Source organism: Aquarana catesbeiana, linkage group LG06 (assembly GCF_042186555.1).
Source record: "Aquarana catesbeiana isolate 2022-GZ linkage group LG06, ASM4218655v1, whole genome shotgun sequence".
Taxonomy (NCBI): Eukaryota; Metazoa; Chordata; class Amphibia; order Anura; family Ranidae; genus Aquarana; species Aquarana catesbeiana.
Genome location: NC_133329.1, coordinates 836069 through 848460, shown reverse-complemented (window position 1 = coordinate 848460; position 12392 = coordinate 836069). Strand labels below are relative to the sequence as shown.

Below are 12392 nucleotides of genomic sequence, written 5' to 3'. Positions count from 1 at the left end.
GGATGATTTGGGGTACAGGGAGGAGGAGGAGGGGGGATGGTATTGGATGATTTGGGGTACAGGGAGGAGGAGGGGGATGGTATTGGATGATTTGGGGTACAGGGAGGAGGAGGAGGGGGGATGGTATTGGATGATTTGGGTACAGGGAGGAGGAGGGGGGGATGGTATTGGATGATTTGGGGTACAGGGAGGAGGGGGAGGGGGATGGTATTGGATGATTTGGGGTACAGGGAGGAGGAGGGGGATGGTATTGGATGATTTGGGGTACAGGGGAGGAGGAGGGGGATGGTATTGGATGATTTGGGGTACAGGGAGGAGGAGGGGGGATGGTATTGGAGGATTTGGGGTACAGGGAGGAGGAGGGGATGGTATTGGATGATTTGGGGTACAGGGAGGAGGAGGAGGGGGATGGTATTGGAGGATTTGGGGTAAGGAGGAGGGGATGGTATTGGATGATTTGGGGTACAGGGAGGAGGAGGGGGGATGGTATTGGATGATTTGGGGTACAGGGAGGAGGAGGGGGATGGTATTGGATGATTTGGGGTACAGGGAGGAGGGGAGGGGATGGTATTGGAGTGATTTGGGGTACAGGGAGGAGGAGGGGGATGGTATTGGATGATTTGGGGTACAGGGAGGAGGAGGGGGGATGGTATTGGAGGATTTGGGGTACAGGGAGGAGGAGGGGGGATGGTATTGGAGGATTTGGGGTACAGGGAGGAGGAGGAGGAGGGGATGGTATTGGATGATTTGGGGTACAGGGAGGAGGAGGGGGATGGTATTGGAGGATTTGGGGTACAGGGAGAGGAGGAGGGGGATGGTATTGGAGGATTTGGGGTACAGGGAGGAGGAGGGGGGATGGTATTGGATGATTTGGGGTACAGGGAGGAGGAGGGGGATGGTATTGGAGGATTTGGGGTACAGGGAGGAGGAGGGGGGGGATGGTATTGGATGATTTGGGGTACAGGGAGGAGGAGGGGGGATGGTATTGGATGATTTGGGGTACAGGGAGGAGGAGGGGGATGGTATTGGATGATTTGGGGTACAGGGAGGAGGAGGGGGATGGTATTGGATGATTTGGGGTACAGGGAGGAGGAGGGGGGATGGTATTGGATGATTTGGGGTACAGGGAGGAGGGGATGGTATTGGATGATTGGGGTAGGAGGAGGGGGGATGGTATTGGATGATTTGGGGTTCAGGGGAGGGGGGGATGGTATTGGATGATTGGGGTACAGGGAGGAGGGGGGATGGTATTGGATGATTTGGGGTACAGGGAGGAGGAGGGGGATGGTATTGGATGATTTGGGGTACAGGGGAGGAGGGGGGGATGGTATTGGATGATTTGGGGTACAGGGGAGGAGGAGGGGGGATGGTATTGGATGATTTGGGGTACAGGGAGGAGGGGGATGGGATTTGGGGTATGGGGAGGAGGGGGAGGGGTGGTATTGGATGTTTGGGGTATGGGAGGTGGTGGGGATGGTAGTGGTGGTTGGGGTAAGGGAGGGAGGGGTGGGTGGATGGTTTTGGGGTATGGGGTGTGGGGTGGGGGGGTGGTATTGGATGATTTGGGGTAAGGAGGAGGGGAGGGGGTTGGGTGGATGTGGGGTACAGGGAGGAGGAGGGGGATGGTATTGGATGATTTGGGGTACAGGGAGGAGGAGGGGGGATGGTATTGGATGATTTGGGGTACAGGGAGGAGGTGGGGGATGGTATTGGATGATTTGGGGTACAGGGAGGAGGAGGGGGATGGTATTGGATGATTTGGGGTAAGGAGGAGGTGGGGGGATGGTATGGATGATTTGGGGTACAGGGAGGAGGAGGGGATGGTATTGGATGATTTGGGGTACAGGGAGGAGGAGGGGGATGGTATTGGATGATTTGGGGTACAGGGAGGAGGAGGGGGATGGTTTGGGGATTTGGGGTAGGAGGAGGGGGGGGGATGGTATTGGAGGGGTATGGGGTAGGGTGGAGGTGGGGGATGGTTGGAGGTTTGGGGTAAGGGAGGAGGAGGGGGGATGGTATTGGATGATTTGGGGTACAGGGAGGAGGAGGGGGGATGGTATTGGATGATTTGGGGTACAGGGAGGAGGAGGGGATGGTATTGGATGATTTGGGGTACAGGGAGGAGGAGGGGGGGATGGTATTGGAGGATTTGGGGTACAGGGAGGAGGAGGGGGGATGGTATTGGATGATTTGGGGTACAGGGAGGAGGAGGGGGGATGGTATTGAATGATTTGGGGTACAGGGAGGAGGAGGAGGGGATGGTATTGGATGATTTGGGGTACAGAGAGGAGGAGGGGGATGGTATTGGGGGATTTGGGGTACAGAGAGGAGGGGGATGGTATTGGATGATTTGGGGTACAGGGAGGAGGAGGGGGGATGGTATTGGATGATTTGGGGTACAGGGAGGAGGGGGGATGGTATTGGAGGATTTGGGGGTACAGGGAGGAGGGGGGATGGATGGTGGATGATTTGGGGTACAGGGAGGAGGAGGGGGGATGGTATTGGTGATTTGGGGTACAGGGAGGAGGAGGGGGGATGGTATTGGATGATTTGGGGTACAGGGAGGAGGAGGGGGGATGGTATTGGATGATTTGGGGTACAGGGAGGAGGAGGAGGGGATGGTATTGGATGATTTGGGGTACAGGGAGGAGGAGGGGGATGGTATTGGATGATTTGGGGTACAGGGAGGAGGAGGGGGGATGGTATTGGATGATTTGGGGTACAGGGAGGAGGAGGAGGGGATGGTATTGGATGATTGGGGTACAGGAGGAGGGGGATGGTATTGGAGGATTTGGGGTACAGGGAGGAGGAGGAGGGGATGGTATTGGAGGATTTGGGGTACAGGGAGGAGGAGGAGGGGGGTGATATTGGATGATTTGGGGTACAGGAGAGGAGGGGGGATGGTATTGGATGATTTGGGGTACAGGGAGGAGGAGGGGGGATGGTATTGGATGATTTGGGGTACAGGGAGGAGGAGGAGGGGGGATGGTATTGGATGATTTGGGGTACAGGGAGGAGGAGGGGGATGGTATTGGATGATTTGGGGTACAGGGAGGAGGAGGGGGGATGGTATTGGATGATTTGGGGTACAGGGAGGAGGAGGGGGGATGGTATTGGATGATTTGGGGTACAGGGAGGAGGAGGAGGGGATGGTATTGGATGATTTGGGGTACAGGGAGGAGGGGGGATGGTATTGGAGGATTTGGGGTACAGGGAGGAGGAGGGGGGATGGTATTGGAGGATTTGGGGTACAGGGAGGAGGAGGAGGGGGGGTGGTATTGGATGATTTGGGGTACAGGGAGGAGGGGGGGATGGTATTGGATGATTTGGGGTACAGGGAGGAGGAGGGGGGATGGTATTGGATGATTTGGGGTACAGGGAGGAGGAGGGGGGATGGTATTGGATGATTTGGGGTACAGGGAGGAGGAGGGGGGATGGTATTGGATGATTTGGGGTACAGGGAGGAGGAGGAGGGGGGATGGTATTGGATGATTTGGGGTACAGGGAGGAGGAGGAGGGGGTGATATTGGATGATTTGGGGTACAGGGAGGAGGAGGGGGGATGGTATTGGATGATTTGGGGTACAGGGAGGAGGAGGAGGGGGGATGGTATTGGGGGATTTGGGGTACAGGGAGGAGGAGGGGGGATGGTATTGGAGGATTTGGGGTACAGGGAGGAGGAGGGGGGGATGGTATTGGATGATTTGGGGTACAGGGAGGAGGAGGAGGGGGATGGTATTGGTGATTTGGGGTACAGGGAGGAGGAGGGGGGATGGTATTGGATGATTTGGGGTACAGGGAGGAGGAGGGGGGATGGTATTGGATGATTTGGGTACAGGAGGAGGAGGAGGGGGATGGTATTGGATGATTTGGGGTACAGGGAGGAGGAGGAGGGGGATGGTATTGGATGATTTGGGGTACAGGGGAGGAGGAGGGGGATGGTATTGGATGATTTGGGGTACAGGGAGGAGGAGGGGGATGGTATTGGATGATTTGGGGTACAGGGAGGAGGAGGAGGGGATGGTATTGGAGGATTTGGGGTACAGGGAGGAGGAGGGGGATGGTATTGGAGGATTTGGGGTACAGGGAGGAGGAGGGGGGATGGTATTGGATGATTTGGGGTACAGGGAGGAGGAGGAGGGGGATGGTATTGGATGATTTGGGGTACAGGGAGGAGGGGGGATGGTATTGGATGATTTGGGGTACAGGGAGGAGGAGGGGGGATGGTATTGGATGATTTGGGGTACAGGGAGGAGGAGGGGGGGATGGTATTGGATGATTTGGGGGTACAGGGAGGAGGAGGAGGGGGGATGGTATTGGATGATTTGGGGTACAGGGAGGAGGAGGAGGGGGATGGTATTGGATGATTTGGGGTACAGGGAGGAGGGGGGATGGTATTGGATGATTTGGGGTACAGGGAGGAGGGGGGGATGGTATTGGATGATTTGGGGTACAGGGAGGAGGAGGGGATGGTATTGGGGGATTTGGGGTACAGAGAGGAGGAGGGGGATGGTATTGGGGGATTTGGGGTACAGGAGAGGAGGGGGGATGGTATTGGATGATTTGGGGTACAGGGAGGAGGAGGGGGATGGTATTGGATGATTTGGGGTACAGGGAGGAGGAGGGGGATGGTATTGGATGATTTGGGGTACAGGGAGGAGGAGGGGGGATGGTATTGGATGATTTGGGGTACAGGGAGGAGGAGGGGGGATGGTATTGGATGATTTGGGGTACAGGGAGGAGGAGGAGGAGGGGGGATGGTATTGGATGATTTGGGGTACAGGGAGGAGGAGGAGGGGGGATGGGTATTGGATGATTTGGGGTACAGGGAGGAGGAGGGGGGGATGGGTATTGGGGATTGGGGTACAGGGGAGGGAGGAGGGGGGATGGTATGGGGGTTGGGGTAAGGGAGGAGGAGGGGGGATGGTTTGGATGATTTGGGGTACAGAGAGGAGGAGGAGGGGGATGGTATTGGATGATTTGGGGTACAGGGAGGAGGGGGGGTATGGTGGATGATTTGGGGGTAAGGGAGGAGGAGGGGGATGGGTATTGGGATGGTGGGGTACAGGGAGGAGGAGGGGGATGGTATTGGATGATTTGGGGTACAGGGAGGAGGAGGGGGATGGTATTGGATGATTTGGGGTACAGGGAGGAGGAGGAGGGGGATGGTATTGGATGATTTGGGGTACAGGGAGGAGGAGGGGGGGATGGTATTGGGAGGATTTGGGGGTACAGGGAGGAGGAGGGGGGATGGTATTGGATGATTTGGGGTACAGGGAGGAGGAGGAGGGGATGGTATTGGATGATTTGGGGTACAGGGAGGAGGAGGGGATGGTATTGGATGATTTGGGGTACAGGGAGGAGGAGGGGGATGGTATTGGATGTTTGGGGTACAGGGGGAGGGGGGGATGGTATGGGGATGATTTGGGGTACAGGGTGGAGGAGGGGGATGGTATTGGGGTTGTGGGGTTTGGGGGTAGGGAGGAGGAGGGGGATGGTTTGGATGTTTGGGGTACAGGGAGGAGGAGGGGGGATGGTATTGGGTGATTTGGGGTAGGGGAGGAGGAGGGGGGGTGGGGATGGATGTTGGGGTACAGGGAGGAGGGGAGGGGGGATGGTATTGGATGATTTGGGGTACAGGGAGGAGGAGGAGGGGGATGGTATTGGATGATTTGGGGTACAGGGAGGAGGAGGAGGGGGGATGGTATTGGATGATTTGGGGTACAGGGAGGAGGAGGGGGATGGTTGGATGTGGGGTACAGGAGGAGGAGGGGGGATGGTATTGGATGATTTGGGGTACAGGGAGGAGGAGGGGGGGATGGTATTGGATGATTTGGGGTACAGGGAGGAGGGGGGATGGTATTGGATGATTTGGGGTACAGGGAGGAGGAGGGGGGGGATGGTATTGGATGATTTGGGGTACAGGGAGGAGGAGGGGGATGGTATTGGATGATTTGGGGTACAGGGAGGAGGGGGATGGTATTGGAGGATTTGGGGTACAGGGAGGAGGAGGGGGATGGTATTGGAGGATTTGGGGTACAGGGAGGAGGGGGGATGGTATTGGATGATTTGGGGGTACAGGGAGGAGGAGGGGGGGATGGTATTGGATGATTTGGGGTACAGGGAGGAGGAGGAGGGGGATGGTATTGGATGATTTGGGGTACAGGGAGGAGGAGGGGATGGTATTGGAGGATTTGGGGTACAGGGAGGAGGAGGGGGATGGTATTGGAGGATTTGGGGTTACAGGAGGAGGAGGAGGGGGGATGGTATTGGATGATTTGGGGTACAGGGAGGAGGAGGGGGGATGGTATTGGGATGATTTGGGGTACAGGGAGGAGGGGAGGAGGGGATGGTATTGGATGATTTGGGGGTACAGGGAGGAGGGGAGGGGGATGGTATTGGATGATTTGGGGTACAGGGAGGAGGAGGGGGATGGTATTGGATGATTTGGGGTACAGGGAGGAGGAGGAGGGGGATGGTATTGGATGATTTGGGGTACAGGGAGGAGGAGGGGGGATGGTATTGGAGGATTGGGGGTACAGGGGGAGGAGGAGGGGGGGGATGGTATTGGTGATTTGGGGTACAGGAGGAGGAGGAGGGGATGGTATTGGAGGATTTGGGGTACAGGGAGGAGGAGGGGGATGTATTGGGTGATTTGGGGTACAGGGAGGGAGGAGGGGGATGGTATTGGATGATTTGGGGTACAGGGAGGAGGAGGGGGGATGGTATTGGATGATTTGGGGTACAGGGAGGAGGAGGAGGGGGATGGTATTGGATGATTTGGGGTACAGGGAGGAGGAGGGGGGATGGTATTGGATGATTTGGGGTACAGGGAGGAGGAGGGGGGATGGTATTGGATGATTTGGGGTACAGGGAGGAGGAGGGGGGATGTATTGGATGATTTGGGGTACAGGGAGGAGGAGGGGGGATGGTATTGGATGATTTGGGGTACAGGGAGGAGGAGGGGGGATGGTATTGGATGATTTGGGGTACAGGGAGGAGGAGGGGGGATGGTATTGGATGATTTGGGGTACAGGGAGGAGGAGGGGGATGGTATTGGATGATTTGGGGTACAGGGAGGAGGAGGGGGGATGGTATTGGATGATTTGGGGTACAGGGAGGAGGAGAGGGGATGGTATTGGATGATTTGGGGTACAGGGAGGAGGAGGAGGGGGATGGTATTGGATGATTTGGGGTACAGGGAGGAGGAGGGGGGGGATGGTATTGGATGATTTGGGGTACAGGGAGGAGGAGGGGGATGGTATTGGATGATTTGGGGTACAGGGAGGAGGAGGGGGGGATGGTATTGGATGATTTGGGGTACAGGGAGGAGGAGGAGGGGATGGTATTGGATGATTTGGGGTACAGGAGGAGGAGGGGGGATGGTATTGGATGATTTGGGGTACAGGGGGAGGAGGAGGGGATGGTATTGGATGATTTGGGGTACAGGGAGGAGGGGGAGGGGGGATGGTATTGGATGATTGGGGTAAGAGAGGAGGGGGGATGGTATTGGATGATTTGGGTACAGGGAGGAGGAGGAGGGGGATGGTATTGGATGATTTGGGGTACAGGGAGGAGGTGGGGGGATGGTATTGGATGATTTGGGGTACAGGGAGGAGGAGGGGGATGGTATTGGAGGATTTGGGGTACAGGGAGGAGGAGGAGGGGGATGGTATTGGGTGATTTGGGGTACAGGGAGGAGGAGGGGGATGGTATTGGATGATTTGGGGTACAGGGAGGAGGAGGGGGGATGGTATTGGAGGATTTGGGGTACAGGGAGGAGGGGGGATGGTATTGGATGATTTGGGGGTACAGGGAGGAGGAGGAGGGGATGGTATTGGATGATTTGGGGTACAGGGGAGGGGGGGGGGTGGTTTGGGGGATTTGGGGTAGGGGGAGGGGGGATGGTATTGGATGATTTGGGGTACAGGGAGGAGGAGGAGGGGGATGGTATTGGATGATTTGGGGTACAGGGAGAGGAGGGGGATGGTATTGGATGATTTGGGGTACAGGGAGGAGGGGGGATGGTATTGGATGATTTGGGGTACAGGGAGGAGGAGGGGGGATGGTATTGGAGGATTTGGGGTACAGGGAGGAGGAGGGGGGATGGTATTGGATGATTTGGGGTACAGGGAGGAGGAGGAGGGTTGGTATGGTGGATGATTTGGGGTACAGGGAGGAGGAGGAGGGGGATGGTATTGGGTGATTTGGGGTACAGGGGAGGAGGGGGGATGGTATTGGATGATTTGGGGTACAGGGAGGAGGAGGGGGGTGGTATTGGATGATTTGGGGTACAGAGGGAGGTGGAGGGGGGGATGGTATTGGTGATTTGGGGTAAGGGAGGTGGAGGGGGGTGATTGGTGTTTGGGGTAAGGGAGGTGGAGGTGGTGGGTGGTATGGTTGGGGGGTATGGGTGGTGGGGGGTGGTTTGGTTGGTGGGGGGTATGGGTGGTGGTGGGGGGTGGTTTGGGTTGGGGGGAGGAGGTGGGGGGTGGTGGGGTTGGGGTAGGAGGGGTGGGATGGTATTGGATGATTTGGGGTACAGGGAGGAGGTGGAGGGGGATGGTATTGGATGATTTGGGGTACAGGGAGGAGGAGGGGGGATGGTATTGGTGATTTGGGGTATGTGAGGAGGGGGGGTGGTATTGGATGATTTGGGGTACAGGGAGGAGGAGGGGGGATGGTATTGGATGATTTGGGGTACAGGAGGAGGAGGGGGGATGGTATTGGATGATTTGGGGTACAGGGAGGAGGAGGAGGGGGGATGGTATTGGATGATTTGGGGTACAGGGAGGAGGAGGAGGGGGTGGTATTGGATGATTTGGGGTACAGGGAGGAGAGGGGGATGGTATTGGATGATTTGGGGTACAGGGAGGAGGAGGGGATGGTATTGGAGGATTTGGGGTACAGGGAGGAGGAGGAGGGGGATGGTATTGGATGATTTGGGGTACAGGGAGGAGGAGGGGGATGGTATTGGATGATTTGGGGTACAGGGAGGAGGAGGGGGATGGTATTGGATGATTTGGGGTACAGGGAGGAGGAGGGGGGATGGTATTGGATGATTTGGGGTACAGGGAGGAGGAGGGGGGATGGTATTGGATGATTTGGGGTACAGGGAGGAGGGGGGATGGTATTGGATGATTGGGGTACAGGGAGGAGGAGGGGGGATGGTATTGGATGATTTGGGGTACAGGGAGGAGGAGGGGGGATGGTATTGGATGATTTGGGGTACAGGGAGGAGGAGGAGGGGGGATGGTATTGGATGATTTGGGGTACAGGGAGGAGGAGGAGGGGTGGTATTGGATGATTTGGGGTACAGGGAGGAGGAGGGGGGATGGTATTGGAGGATTGGGGTACAGGGAGGAGGAGGGGGGGGGATGGTATTGGATGATTTGGGTACAGGGAGGAGGAGGAGGGGATGGTATTGGATGATTTGGGGTTCAGGGAGGAGGAGGGGGATGGTATTGGATGATTTGGGGTACAGGGAGGAGGAGGGGGGTGATATTGGATGATTTGGGGTACAGAGAGGAGGAGGAGGGATGGTATTGGATGATTTGGGGTACAGGGAGGAGGAGGAGGGGGATGGTATTGGATGATTTGGGGTACAGGGAGGAGGAGGGGGGATGGTATTGGATGATTTGGGTACAGAGAGGAGGAGGGGGGATGGTATTGGATGATTTGGGGTACAGGGAGGAGGAGGGGGGTGATATTGGATGATTTGGGGTACAGAGAGGAGGAGGAGGGATGGTATTGGATGATTTGGGGTACAGGGAGGAGGAGGAGGGGGATGGTATTGGATGATTTGGGGTACAGGAGGAGGAGGGGGATGGTATGGATGATTGGGTACAGAGAGGAGGAGGGGGGATGGTATTGGATGATTTGGGGTACAGGGAGGAGGAGGGGGGATGGTATTGGATGATTTGGGGTACAGGGAGGAGGAGGAGGGGGATGGTATTGGAGGATTTGGGGTACAGGGAGGAGGAGGGGGGATGGTATTGGATGATTTGGGGGTACAGGGAGGAGGAGGAGGAGGGGGGATGGTATTGGATGTTTGGGGTACAGGGAGGAGGAGGGGGGATGGTATTGGATGATTTGGGGTACAGGGAGGAGGAGGGGGATGGTATTGGATGATTTGGGGTACAGGGAGGAGGAGGGGGGGATGGTATTGGAGGATTTGGGGTACAGGGAGGAGGAGGGGGATGGTATTGGATGATTTGGGGTACAGGGAGGAGGAGGGGGGATGGTATTGATGATTTGGGGTACAGGGAGAGGAGGGGATGGTATTGGATGATTTGGGGTACAGGGAGGAGGAGGGGGGATGGTATTGGATGATTTGGGGTACAGGGAGGAGGAGGAGGGGATGGTATTGGATGATTTGGGGTACAGGGAGGAGGAGGGGGATGGTATTGGATGATTTGGGGTACAGGAGGAGGAGGAGGGGGATGGTATTGGAGGATTTGGGGGTACAGGGAGGAGGAGGAGGAGGGGGGATGGTATTGGGGGATTTGGGGTACAGAGAGGAGGGGGAGGGTATTATCGGGGTACACGGTGGGGGTTGGGTAGTGAAGTCGCCTCACCTCTTCCCGCCCCGGATTCCTCTCTCCCGCCACTTCCGGCTACTACTGATGACGTCACTTTCTTGTTACTAAGAGACGCTCTGCTAGAGAAGCGATCCGCCCATTTCCGGTCTACAGGAACGACCGTTACCGAGAGCGAGGAGAGAGGTGAGACGAAATACCGAGACCCCTCCCCCCTACCACCGACCATCTATCACCTATCCTCCTCTATATATATATATACATCTATCACCTATCCTCCTCTCTATATACATCTATCACCTATCCTCCTCCTCTATATATACATCTATCACCTATCCTCCTCTATATATAACATCTATCACCTATCCTCCTCTCTATATATACATCTATCACCTATCCTCCTCTCTATATAAATACATCTATCACCTATCCTCCCTCTCTATATACATCTATCACCTATCCTCCTCCTCTATATATACATCTATCACCTATCCTCCTCTATATATACATCTATCACCTATCCTCCTCTCTATATATACATCTATCACCTATCCTCCTCTATATATATACATCTATCACCTATCCTCCTCTCTATATATACATCTATCACCTATCCTCCTCTCTATATATATACATCTATCACCTATCCTCCTCTCTATATATATATACATCTATCACCTATCCTCCTCTATATATACATCTATCACCTATCCTCCTCTATATATACATCTATCACCTATCCTCCTCTATATATACATCTATCACCTATCCTCCTCTATATATATACATCTATCACCTATCCTCCTCTCTATATATATATATATATATATACATCTATCACCTATCCTCCTCTCTATATACATCTATCACCTATCCTCCTCTCTATATATACATCTATCACCTATCCTCCTCTCTATATATACATCTATCACCTATCCTCCTCTCTATATATACACCTATCACCTATCCTCCTCTCTATATATACATCTATCACCTATCCTCCTCTATATATACATCTATCACCTATCCTCCTCTCTATATACATCTATCACCTATCCTCCTCTCTATATATACATCTATCACCTATCCTCCTCTCTATATATACATCTATCACCTATCCTCCTCTATATATATACATCTATCACCTATCCTCCTCCTCTATATATACATCTATCACCTATCCTCCTCTATATATACATCTATCACCTATCCTCCTCTCTATATATACATCTATCACCTATCCTCCTCTATATATAATCTATCACCTATCCCTCCTCTATATATACATCTATCACCTATCCTCCTCTTATATATACATCTATCACCTATCCTCCTCTTATATATACATCTATCACCTATCCTCCTCTCTATATATACATCTATCACCTATCCTCTCTCTATATACATCTATCACCTATCCTCCTCTATATATACATCTATCACCTATCTCCTCTCTCTCTATATATACATCTATCACCTATCCTCCTCTCTATATACATCTATCACCTATCCTCCTCTATATATATATATACATCTATCACCTATCCTCCTCTCTATATATACATCTATCACCTATCCTCCTCTCTATATACATCTATCACCTATCCTCCTCTCTATATATACATCTATCACCTATCCTCCTCTATATATACATCTATCACCTATCCTCCTCTATATATACATCTATCACCTATCCTCCTCTCTATATATACATCTATCACCTATCCTCCTCTATCTATATATACATCTATCACCTATCCTCCTCTATATATACATCTATCACCTATCCTCCTCTCTATATATACATCTATCACCTATCCTCCTCTATATATACATCTATCACCTATCCTCCTCT

At 53.9% G+C, this 12392-nt stretch overlaps 1 pseudogene; it reads left to right on the top strand.

Annotated features, from left to right (window-relative positions):
• Positions 1-1473: 1473 nt before the first annotated feature.
• The window catches only part of LOC141147374 (sodium/glucose cotransporter 2-like), a 74124-nt pseudogene continuing 63205 nt past the window's right edge, over positions 1474-12392 (top strand).